The 9,514-nt window shown below is 40.9% G+C and overlaps 1 non-coding gene across 1 annotated transcript; it reads left to right on the forward strand.

Annotated features, from left to right (window-relative positions):
• The first annotated feature begins 5,639 nt into the window (after window positions 1-5,639).
• LOC148580791 (small nucleolar RNA R71) lies at window positions 5,640-5,746 on the forward strand. The gene has a single exon (XR_015896296.1). It is a non-coding gene; the product is annotated as a small nucleolar RNA R71 (small nucleolar RNA).
• Window positions 5,747-9,514: the final 3,768 nt, after the last annotated feature.

The following is a 9,514-nucleotide window of genomic DNA, read 5'->3' on the forward strand; positions in this document are numbered from 1 at the left end:
ATTTAGCTGGTCTCATGGGGAGTGTTTCAAGCATATGACTTCAGGAGAGATAGTTGCCTTCCTACCTTGTTGGTGAACCAACTTAGCTAATATATTACCACACCACAAACTTAGGAACTTACTCCACAATATGAACCTCACTCTAGTCTTTCATAGCACAAATTCTCTTTCTATTTGATTCAAAAGTATAAGCATACAAGTAAGCAAGGTGAAAAATGAAAACAGGTAACTTGGAATAGCACACATGTGACAAACGCAAGGAGAATAAACATTAAATTCTAATGATTTAAACTAAAGAGTAACTATTAGTCAAGGGCACATTCAGACTTCCAATTTTTTTGCATTCCAAGTATATGGAGTCAAGTAATAATACAACCTTCGGGTGGTGGCTTCTAGCTATCCCTTTGTCATCATCCATAGTTTTTGCATCCTTCTTCACTTCCTTGGATGATGGTGCACCATTTCTCCAGAAGATTCCTATAAAGTTGTTGGAAGTTGCTTGTTCCCAAAGCACTTGAGAAATAGTTAGCATGCATGTATGCTTGTGAATTTCTGGACTTAATTTGGTGTGTGAACACCAAACTTACTTCATTGCCTAATGTATAACCTCATTCTGCTTTTATTGATAAAACAACTATGAAATAGAAACTAAACTATTGTTAAGCAGTTTTACTGATTGGTTGGGGCTAGTAGCTTGCCATTGAGGAGGTGTAATTTGATTCTAACTGAAATCTTTGGTGGAACACCAAACTTAGAATTACACATTCACTTTTGGATTGGTTTGGTGTACAACACCAAACTTGGCTCCTCACAATACGAGGGAAACTGCTTATATCCTTTATTGAGATGATCATGAAAAGGAAACTACCTTAGGTTGGGTTGCCTCCCAACGAAGCGCTCTTTTAGCGTCGCTAGCTCGATGATTTCTCCATCAGTTGAGATGATATTTCATTTTTGGGCTCTCCTCCATGTTGCCCATATAGTGCTTGAGCCTTTGTCCGTTCACAGAGAACGTCCTCTTTGAACTTTCCTCCATGATTTCTATGTGTCCATACGGTGAGACCTTTGTGACAAGAAAGGGTCCTGACCACCTTGATTTGAGTTTCCCAAGGAAAAGTCTTAATTTGGAATTGTAGAGGAGCACATGCTGTCCTTTTTCGAAGCTTCTGGGTGCCAGATGGAGGTCGTGCCTTCTCTTTGCCTTTTCTTTATAAATCTTGGCATTTTCATAGGCTTGAGATCTGAACTCCTCCATTTCCTGCAGCTGCAAGACCCTCTTTTCACGAGCAGCAACGCTATCAAAATTTAGTAGCTTGAGAGCCCAGAGGGCTTTGTGTTCCAGCTCCAATGGTAAATGACAAGATTTTCCATACACCAGTTGATATGGGGACATCCCGATTGGTGTTTTGAATGCCGTTCTGTATGCCCAAAGAGCATCATCCAACTTCTTCGACCAATCCTTTCTTGATGCTCCCACAGTCTTTTCTAGAATCCTTTTTAGCTCTCTGTTGGATATCTCAGTTTGCCCACTTGATTGGGGGTGGTAAGGCATGGCAATCTTGTGTTTCACCCCGTATCATAGGAGGAGCGCTTCTAGTGGTCTGTTACAAAAATGGCTCCCTCCATCACTGATGAGTGCTCGGGGGACTCCGAACTCGCTAAAGATGTTCTTCCTGAGGAAGTTCATGACTACCTTGTTGTCATTCGTTGTGGTTGCAATAGCCTCTACCCACTTGAAAACGTAATCCACTGCTACCAAGATGTATTTGTTTGCATATGAGGTTGGAAATGGTCCCATGAAATCGATTCTCCACACATCAAACAGTTCCAGTTCTAAGATGAAATTCTGTGGCATCTCATTTTTTTTGGGTAGGTTTCCATCTCTTTGGCATTCATTGTAGTTCTTTGCTACTTTCTTGGCATCCTTGAAAAGGGTGGGCCAAAAGAATCCACTCTGTAACACCTTGGCTGCAGTTCTTTTCCCTCCAAAGTGGCTTCCATAGCATGAGCCATGACAGTTCCATAGGACCTCTTTTCCTTCTTCTTCTGAAACACATCTTCTCAGGATTCCATCTGAACACTTCTTGAAGAGATATGGCTCATCCCAGACAAAATATTTTGCGTCATTGATGAGCTTTCTCTTTTGATGTTTGTTGATCTCCGGAGGTAAAGCCCCAGTTGCCTTGAAATTGGCAATGTTTGCAAACCAGGGTGCTTTGTGAACCGTCATTAACTGCTCATCTGGGAAATATTCATTCACACTTGTATCATGTGTTCCATCTTTGTCATGAGGGATCCTGGACAGGTGATCGGCTACCTTGTTCTCTACTCCCTTCTTGTCTCTAATCTCAATATTGAATTCCTGCAACAATAAGATCCACCTTATCAGTCTTGGTTTTGATTCCTGCTTGGCAAACAAATATTTAAGTGCTGTGTGGTCTGTGAAAACAACCACATTGGCACCAATGAGGTATGATCTAAACTTGTCAAAAGCAAAAACTATTGCCAGCAACTCCTTTTCAGTGGTGGTGTAATTTCTTTGAGTGTCATTGAGGACTTTGCCGGCATAGTATATCACATGGACTAAGTTATCTTTCCTCTGCCCTAACACTGCCCCTACTGCAAAACCAGATGCATCACACATCAGTTCAAATGGTAAGTTCCAATCTGGTGGGGAAATGATAGGGGCAGAAGACAGCCTCTTTTTCAAGTTTTCGAATGCTAGCATGCATTTTTCATCAAAGACAAATGGTGTATCAGATACAAGGAGATTGCTTAAGGGCTTGGCTATCTTTGAAAAATCTTTAATAAACCTTCTGTAAAAGCCGGCATGCCCTAAAAAGCTCCTAATTGCCTTGACATCACTTGGTGGGTGTAATTTTTTAATGAGTTCCACCTTAGCTCTGTCTACCTCAATGCCTCGGTTAGAAACCTTTTGGCCAAGAACTATTCCCCCTGTCGCCATAAAGTGACATTTCTCCCAGTTCAAGACCAAGTTGGTCTCTTGACATCTTTTTAATACCAGGGCCAAGTAATTTAGGCAATTAGAGAAGGAATCTCTGAATACCGAAAAGTCATCCATAAAGACTTCAATGAATTTTTCTATCATATCTGAAAAAATGGAGAGAATGCAGCGTTGAAAAGTTGCAGGTGCATTACATAGCCCAAATGGCATGCGCCTATAGGCAAACAATCTATATGGGCAAGTGAATGAGGTTTTCTCTTGGTCTCTCGGATCAAGCACTATTTGGTTATATCCTGAATAACCATCGAGAAAACAGTAGTAAGCGTGTCTTGCAAGTCTTTCCAGCATCTGATCCATGAAAGGAAGGGGGAAATGATCTTTTCTTGTAGCTTCATTGAGTTTTCTGTAGTCTATGCACATCCACCATCCTGTGATGGTCCTTATAGGGATTAGTTCGTTCTTCTCATTGGGGACTACAGTGATTCCTCCCTTTTTTGGGACAACTTACACGGGGCTGACCCATGTGCTGTCGGAGATCAGGTAGATTACCCTTCCCTGTCATAACTTTATAACTTCTTTCTGTACCACTTCCTTCATGACTGGATTCAGCCTCCTTTGAGGTTGAATGGATGGTTTGGCATCATTTTCCAACAGTATCTTATGCATTGATATGGCCGAACTGATTCTTTTAAGGTCAGCGAGGGTCCATCCAATGGCATCCTTATGCTTTCGCAATACTTGGAGTAATTCATCCTCTTGATCTCGGTTAAGGGATTAGTTTATGATCACTGGGTAACTTTCACTCTCTCCTAAGTATGCATATTTGAGAGTGGGTGGCAGAGCTTTGAGTTCAAGTTTGGGTGCTTCTATCTTTTCATTCTCTTCCTTTGGTGCACCCTGTTTATGAATCTCTGCTGTTGCAGCCTCTTCGCTAGATGTTGATTCCTCCTCTGTTAACCCTTCAAGTTCTTCTTCTTCAAAGATCTCCTATACTGCATCTTCCAATGAATCCAATCTCATACATTCGCCCAATGGTTCTGGTGGGTAACTCATGGCCTTGAACACATTGAATGTCATTTTTTCATTGTGTAATCTCAGAGTGAGTTCACCTTTTTGAACGTCAATGACAGCTCCAGCAGTGGCCAAGAACGGTCTACACAGGATGATGGAGGCTTTGGCTTCCTCCTACATGTCCAGCACTACAAAGTCTGCTGGGAAGATGAAATCTCCTACCTTTACCAGCAAATCTTCTATTATGCCATGAGGAAACTTGAATGATCGGTCTGCCAGTTGTAGGGCCATTTTTGTTGGCTTAGCCTCCTCAATCCTCATTTTTCTCATTATAGCTACTGACATCAGATTTATGCTGGCTCCTAAGTCACACAGAGCCTTTTCCACTGTGATTTTCCCTATAATGCAAGGGATTTGGAAACTCCCAGGGTCCTTCAATTTCTGGGGTAGTTTGTGTTGAATGATGGCACTACATTCTTCGGTTAGTATCACGGTCTCATTACTCTTCCAGCTTCTCTTCTTAGTCATTAATTCCTTTAAAAACTTGGCTTAGAGCGGCATTTGCTCTATTGCTTCAGCAAAGGGTATGTTGATTTGTAGTTTCTTGAAGATTTCCGAAAATCTCAAGAACTGGTTGTCGTCCCCCTTCTTCTTTAATTGCTGAGGGTATGGAGCTTTTGGGACGTCTGGCTTTAGTATTTCTCCTTTTTGTTGTGAACTGGGAATGGGAATTTGGACTTCGTCTCGCTCCTTTTCCTTTTCATTTGAGTTCTTCTCTTGTGAATTCTTGGGAATTTCCTTGAATTCCTTCCCACTTCTGAGGGTGATAGCCTGACATTCCTCTCTTGGGTTTGGATCAGTGTTGCTGCACAGGTTATGGCTGGGAATTTGCTTGAATAGGTAGCCAATTTGTGTCTCAAGTTTCTTGATGGCAGCATCTTGATTCTGCATATTGGACCACACTTCCTCTCAGAGCACTTTACTGTCCTGGACCTCCTTACATATAACTTCAAGTAGGGTCTCAATCCTTGAGAGTCTGTCCTCGGATGATGGTGAGTTGAGATTGGAGGGATGAGAACGGCCATTTTGGCTTTGGTATGGATGTTGAGGTGTGTTGTTAGGTGGGTGCTAATATGATCTCTGTGTGGAATGTTGGTGAGCTGCATTGTTGTTGGGGTTGTGGCGTCTCTGATCTTGGCCTTGGTCTTGTTGATTTCCCCACCCAAAGTTTGGGTGGTTCCTCCAACCAGGATTGTAAGTCTTGGAGTATGGATCATGTGCCTGCCTGGGTGAGTTTCCAATATAGTTGGCTTGTTCCTGATCACCCTCTGCCTCTGCATTTACTCCTTCTTGAGTTGCTGATGAGGTGGTGATTGCTGCTACTTGGTTCCTCTCCATCTTCTTGGTAAGGTCAGCCAGCTGCTTGGTAATCAACTTGTTCTGGGCCAGCAGTGCATCCACATTGTTTAACTCAATTACTCCTCTAGTGTTGCCTCTTTCAGAGGCATAGAAGTAGTCATTCTCAGCTACAGTCTCAATAATATCTATGGCTTTTTCAATGGTCTTCTTCTTGTTCAGAGATCCCCCGGATGAGTGATCTACTGCCTTCTTTGATTCATAAGAAAGACCTTTATAGAAAATGTGTAGCTGTACCCATTCATTGAACATATCTGGTGGGCACCTTCTTGTCAGATCCTTAAACCTCTCCCATGCTTCATAGAGAGTCTCACCATCCTGTTGCCTTAAAGTTTGAACCTCAGCTCTCAACCTGTTGATTCTTTGAAGAGAATAGAATCTCGCCATGAATTTGTTCACTATATCTTCCCAGGTTGTTAAGCTTTCCTTCGGGAAGGATTCCAGCCATTTAGATGCCTTGTCCTTGAGTGAGAAGGGGAATAGAAGTAGTCTGTAGGTGTCAGGATGAACACCATTAGACTTCACAGTGTCACATATCCTCAGGAAGGTGGTTAGATGTTGATTGGGATCTTCTTGAACACTTCCTCCGAATGAACAGTTGTTCTGAACAAGGGTAATGAGCTGTGGCTTTAGTTCAAAGTTGTTGGCATGTATGGTTGGCTTTTGGATGCTACTTCCATAGTTTCCTGGGTTTGGATTGATGTAAGATCCCAGAACTCTTCTTTCTTGTCCAGCATGATGCACTGGGCCTTCTCTGCCATGGTTGTGAGCCTCTTCTTCATGATGGTTCTCCATATTCTCATCCATGTTTGGTTCAAAATACTTCTCTTCTTCCTCCGTACCAACTACTCTCTTTCCTCTTGCTTCCCTCCTTAATCTAAGGAAGGTCCTCCCAGGTTCAGAATCAAAGGAAGTTGAAGCACCGCTTCTTCTACCTGTCATACAACCAACAAGGCAAAAGCAAGAAGGGGTAGATGCATAAAGTATTCTTGTTTGAAATGCTGTTAGTGTGAGTGATGCAATATATCAAACAGTTAGTGGGTTACTGAACTGAATTGTAAACAACTAAGAAAAGGGTAGGGGAAAAGGAAGAAAACAACTAAACTGAAAGTGAATTACTAAAATGAAATTAAACAAAATAAAAAAAAATGCTCAATCTAGTTATCCACCAATTTAATAATTGTTGATACAAAATCAATCCCCAGCAACGGCACCATAGAGTATACCGAATTGTCTCTCAACAATTTCCCTCGGCAAGTATACCGAATTGTCATCAAGTAAAAACTCACAATAGAGTGAGGTCGAATCCCACAGGGATTCATTGGTCAATCAACTTTAATTAGAGGAATGTTCTAGTTGAGCTAAGCAGAATTTAATGTGAGAGTTGCAGGAAATTAAATGGCGGAAAGTAAATAGCAGAAAATGTAAATGCCGGGAATAAAGAGCTGAATATAAATGACAGAAAGTAAATTGCAGAATCTTAAATGGGGAATGGGGAATTTAGCATGAAAGTAAATTGTAGAAATTAAAGAGAATGGGTAAGATCAGAAATGGGGATTTCATTGGGCTCAGAAGATGTTGTATTCTCCAGATCAAGTTCATCTTCATCTCTTCCTCAATCAATGCATTCATTGATATCCTTGGCAATCTTAAGTGATTGAATTCCAATTCCTTGGTAATTCAATCTCTCAAATCTTGATCAATAGCCAATTCCTTGGTCTAATTGCTCATGAGAAGAGATGAAGTGTGGTTACTGATTATACCATATGCATTTCCAAATCAAAATGTTGGTAGGATTATATGTCACTATATCCATCCAGATCCCAATTTGGTCCAACATGAGAAAGCATTTCTAGCATGATCTCTTCATTCTTCTTCCAAGGTTCCGAAGAGATCCAAGTATGAATAGCTTCTTTTCCAAGATAACTACCCAATTGGATAAAGATTGAAAGCTTTCTAGTAAAATCAAGAGAAAAGAAAGAGGAAGGATAATGAAAACTATTATTGATCCATCAAATTACAACAGAGCTCCCTAACCCAATGAAAGGGTTTAGTTGTTCATATCTATAGGAATAGAAAAGAAAGATGGAGAATGCATTCTGAAAGTAAAACTAGAAGTTGCAGAGAAAGTAAAATTATACAGAGAGTAGTCCTCTCAATCCAAAAGCTTCTCTCTAGTTCAAAACTACTCCTATTTATACTACTCTTCTGATCTTCTAGTTGGCTCTTCAAGTCTTGGATATGGGCCTTTGGATCTTGAGTTGAAGCAGTTATCATCTTTAGTGGGCTCAGCTTCACTTGCAGAGAAAGTGTGCAGTAGGCATGGACTTTAGCTTAGGGCGTTAGTGGTGTTAACGTTAAGTGAAAATGTGGGGTCGAGAACGTTAGTGACAATAACCTTTTTCACTAACGTTCCTAACCCAAAATGGTCCACGTTAACTTCAACGTTAGTGGCACTAACGTGACCACTAACGTTGCCTCTTGGCCCTTCGCAAACGTTACTGGGGTTTACCTTTCCCAATAACGTTGAGAGTACCCCTTTCTCCCTACGTTAGAGTTCACGTTAGTATAGTTAATGTGACCTTTAACGTAGGCTTGCCAAATCTTCTAGAGCGTTAGTGACACCTACCTTTTTCACTAACGCTCCAAAACACCCCTTTCTCACGTTAGTGCCTCATGTTAATTGCATTAACGTGACCACTAACGTGGTGTTGATTGCCATCTCCAACGTTAGTGACAAAAGTGAGTGTCCCTAACGTTGGCTCACCATCCCTTTCTTTCACGTTAGCTTCCACGTTAATGTAATTAAGGTGGTAACTAACGTGGCTCATGGTGGCTTAATCCAACGTTAATGACAAAGATGAGTGTCACTAACGTTGGCGATTCCTTGCTCCTTCCACGTTAATGTTCACGTAACTAAGTTAACGTGGCTCTAGACGTAGCCAATATGGGCTTAGTCCAACGTTAGTGACAAAGGTGAGTGTCACTAACGTTGGCATCATCTTTCTCTTCCACGTTAGAGTTCACGTTAACTGAGTTAACGTGACTCTTAACGTGGCCAATTGCCCTTTTTGGAGCGTTAGTGGCACTCACTTTTACCACTAACACTTGGAGCTTCCTTTTCCTCCACGTTAACTACCACGTTAATGTAGTTAACGTGGTATTTAATGTGGGCTATGATGGCTTCGAAGACGTTATTGGCGATCACTTTTCTCATTAACGTTGCAAGCTAGCTCCCATTCCACGTTAGTGGTCAGGTTAGTTAGACTAACGTGGCTACTAACGTGGCTTTTCCTTGCCTCCTTTGTCCTGAAATCAAGTAAATAAAGTGCATCAAATCTCTAATCCAAGTTATGAGTCATGCATCATCCAATTTGTTATTAAATTCATGCATAATTCTCATGAAATCATATAAAATTCACAATGTTTGCTTGAATCAAGATGTAAGTGAAATTCTACCCAAAACTTGCTTATTTCCTAAGAAAATGCATGAAACTACCCTAAAACAGTAAAGAAAAGGTCAGTGAAACTGGCCGAAATGCCCTGGCATCATTAAGTCTAGTAGTTTAATTTCTTGATCATGACTCCCAACCTCGGAATTCTAACTAATGTTGATGCACATGTTTGCCCATTTCTTGTGAGATGACCCGAGGTTTGAATACTTCGGTTTACTTTTATTGGTGTTGAACTTTGTGACAACCAATTCTTTGAAATTTGATTGAGAGTTATTAGTTAGTTTGGAACTATCCTTACAATGAAGTTTTATTTCTATTAAGAGAAATTCTAGACCGACAATAATTCTAGCTATCAAATTTTTTGATTGGATTCTAGCCTATACCACGGAGACCTTAATCTCCCCAGAGATCGGCTGATCTGGTGTCTCGAGAAGTCCCCAACGAAATCGTAGATTAACCGTTTGAGAGATGTATAACCATATCTGTTGGCTCGTGCTTTTCTTCCAGGTACTCACATGAACCCAAGTAGATGCGAGTGTTTGTCTGTGACGTTCATCTTAGTGTGATGAAGAGAGCTAATTTTTTAGATCATCCTGTTCATCACAATGAAGATCGGATATACATCTTAGAGATAGATTAATGACGGATCGAAAAAGAAGAAATAGTA

This window comes from Arachis ipaensis, chromosome B10, assembly GCF_059453495.1.
Source record: "Arachis ipaensis isolate K30076 ecotype BB chromosome B10, ASM5945349v1, whole genome shotgun sequence".
Lineage (NCBI taxonomy): Eukaryota > Viridiplantae > Streptophyta > Magnoliopsida > Fabales > Fabaceae > Arachis > Arachis ipaensis.